A 3,702-nucleotide genomic window follows, 5' to 3' on the forward strand; every position below is an offset into this window, starting at 1 on the left:
TCTTAGCACAACCATGGTAGGAAGGAGTCGTTGACCGATTTATTTCAACAAATCAGGTCAATTCCCTATATTTAACACATATGTCCAAGTATTTCTGGTTCATGAGCAACGGTTCGAACCAAGGTGTCTTAAAGACACCGAAATGAAACTTATGTTTAATTTAGCATCTGTTTTAGTTTTATAACTTTCTCTTGACTGTTGGTTGTCTGTGTCCTGATAACATTCTGTCTAACAATATACATTACCCTATTTGTATGTCAGACAGGGATAATATGACGAAATTTAGGGTTCTTAGCATATAAACCATTAAAAATAGGTTGGATTTCTAAAATAAATCAGAACACAGAGACCAGATAAACACACAATAAGTAATTTAAAAGATAGTTTAATGGATTGAATATGACAAAATAAACAAATCAAAACAGTCTCTGTGAAAATGAAAAACTTCCATATATACGAAGCGATTGTAAGCAGACAGTACTTCCAAAGGTAAACACCAACACCATGTTCTAACACTTTACAGATGTATAAAATACTTGTAAAACTGAAATTTAAATCCAGAATTTCTTGATATCTTTCATAGTATATTACTTGGTGTTAATAATGTCTTTCTTAGTATATTACTTGGTGTTAGTAATGCCTTTCATAGTATATTACTTGGTGTTGTTGATGTCTTTCATAGTATATTACTTGGTGTTAGTAATGCCTTTCATAGTATATTACTTGGTGTTGTTAATGTCTTTCATAGTATATTACTTGTTATTAATGTCTTTCATAGTATATTACTTGTTATTAATGTCTTTCATAGTATATTACTTGTTATTAATGTCTTTCATAGTATATTACTTGGTGTTGTTGATGTCTTTCATAGTATATTACTTGGTGTTGTTGATGTCTTTCATAGTATATTACTTGGTGTTAGTAATGCCTTTCATAGTATATTACTTGGTGTTAGTAATGCCTTTCATAGTATATTACTTGGTGTTGTTAATGTCTTTCATAGTATATTACTTGGTGTTAGTAATGTCTTTCATAGTATATTACTTGGTATTAGTAATGTCTTTCCTTAGTATATTACTTGGTGTTGTTGATGTCTTTAATAGTAAATAAGTTGGTGTTGTTGATGTCTTTAATAGTAAATAAGTTGGTGTTATTAATGTATTTCACAATATATTACTTGGTGTCGTTGATGTATTTTGTAGTATATAAGTTTATGTTATTAATGTATTTCCTTGGTATATTACTTGGTGTTACTGATGTATTTCATAGTATAATAGTTGGTGTTATTAATGTATTTCCTTATTATATTACTTGGTGTTATTAATGTATTTCCTTAGTATATTACTTGACGTTGTTGATGTATTTTGTAGTATATAAGTTTGTGTTATTAATGTATTTCCTTAGTATATTACTTAACGTTGTTGATGTATTTTGTAGTATATAAGTTGGTGTTATTAATGTATTTCCTTAGTATATTACTTAACGTTGTTGATGTATTTTGTAGTATATAAGTTTGTGTTATTAATGTATTTCCTTAGTATATTACTTAACGTTGTTGATGTATTTTGTGGTATATAAGTTTATGTTATTAATGTATTTCCTTAGTATATTACTTAACGTTGTTGATGTATTTTGTAGTATATAAGTTTGTGTTATTAATGTATTTCCTTGGTATATTACTTGGTGTTACTGATGTATTTTGTAGTATATAAGTTGGTGTTATTAATGTATTTCCTTGGTATATTACTTGACGTTGTTGATGTATTTTGTAGTATATAAGTTTATGTTATTAATGTATTTCCTTAGTATATTACTTAACGTTGTTGATGTATTTTGTAGTGTATAAGTTTGTGTTATTAATGTATTTCCTTAGTATATTACTTAACGTTGTTGATGTATTTTGTAGTATATAAGTTTGTGTTATTAATGTATTTCCTTAGTATATTACTTAACGTTGTTGATGTATTTTGTAGTATATAAGTTTGTGTTATTAATGTATTTCCTTAGTATATTACTTAACGTTGTTGATGTATTTTGTAGTATATAAGTTTGTGTTATTAATGTATTTCCTTAGTATATTACTTAACGTTGTTGATGTATTTTGTAGTATATAAGTTTGTGTTATTAATGTATTTCCTTAGTATATTACTTGACGTTGTTGATGTATTTTGTAGTATATAAGTTTATGTTATTAATGTATTTCCTTAGTATATTACTTGACGTTGTTGATGTATTTTGTAGTATATAAGTTTGTGTTATTAATGTATTTCCTTAGTATATTACTTGACGTTGTTGATGTATTTTGTAGTATATAAGTTTGTCTTATTAATGTATTTCCTTAGTATATTACTTGACGTTGTTGATGTATTTTGTAGTATATAAGTTTGTGTTATTAATGTATTTCCTTAGTATATTACTTGACGTTGTTGATGTATTTTGTAGTATATAAGTTGGTGTTATTAATGTATTTCCTTAGTATATTACTTGACGTTGTTGATGTATTTTGTAGTATATAAGTTGGTGTTATTAATGTATTTCCTTAGTATATTACTTGACGTTGTTGATGTATTTTGTGGTATATAAGTTTATGTTATTAATGTATTTCCTTAGTATATTACTTGACGTTGTTGATGTATTTTGTAGTATATAAGTTTGTGTTATTAATGTATTTCCTTAGTATATTACTTAACGTTGTTGATGTATTTTGTAGTATATAAGTTGGTGTTATTAATGTATTTCCTTGGTATATTACTTGGTGTTACTGATGTATTTTGTAGTATATAAGTTGGTGTTATTAATGTATTTCCTTGGTATATTACTTGGTGTTACTGATGTATTTTGTAGTATATAAGTTGGTGTTATTAATGTATTTCCTTAGTATATTACTTAACGTTGTTGATGTATTTTGTAGTGTATAAGTTGGTGTTATTAATGTATTTCCTTAGTATATTACTTAACGTTGTTGATGTATTTTGTAGTATATAAGTTTGTGTTATTAATGTATTTCCTTAGTATATTACTTAACGTTGTTGATGTATTTTGTAGTATATAAGTTTGTGTTATTAATGTATTTCCTTAGTATATTACTTAACGTTGTTGATGTATTTTGTAGTATATAAGTTTGTGTTATTAATGTATTTCCTTAGTATATTACTTAACGTTGTTGATGTATTTTGTAGTATATAAGTTTGTGTTATTAATGTATTTCCTTAGTATATTACTTGACGTTGTTGATGTATTTTGTAGTATATAAGTTTATGTTATTAATGTATTTCCTTAGTATATTACTTGACGTTGTTGATGTATTTTGTAGTATATAAGTTTGTGTTATTAATGTATTTCCTTAGTATATTACTTGACGTTGTTGATGTATTTTGTAGTATATAAGTTTGTCTTATTAATGTATTTCCTTAGTATATTACTTGACGTTGTTGATGTATTTTGTAGTATATAAGTTTGTGTTATTAATGTATTTCCTTAGTATATTACTTGACGTTGTTGATGTATTTTGTAGTATATAAGTTGGTGTTATTAATGTATTTCCTTAGTATATTACTTGACGTTGTTGATGTATTTTGTAGTATATAAGTTGGTGTTATTAATGTATTTCCTTAGTATATTACTTGGCGTTACTGATGTCTTTCATACTATAATAGTTGGTGTTACTGGTGTGTTTCCTGCATTGAAAATATTTTCACATGA

The sequence above is a fragment of the Tachypleus tridentatus genome, chromosome 7 (genome assembly GCF_004210375.1).
Source record: "Tachypleus tridentatus isolate NWPU-2018 chromosome 7, ASM421037v1, whole genome shotgun sequence".
In the NCBI taxonomy this organism is placed as follows: Eukaryota; Metazoa; Arthropoda; class Merostomata; order Xiphosura; family Limulidae; genus Tachypleus; species Tachypleus tridentatus.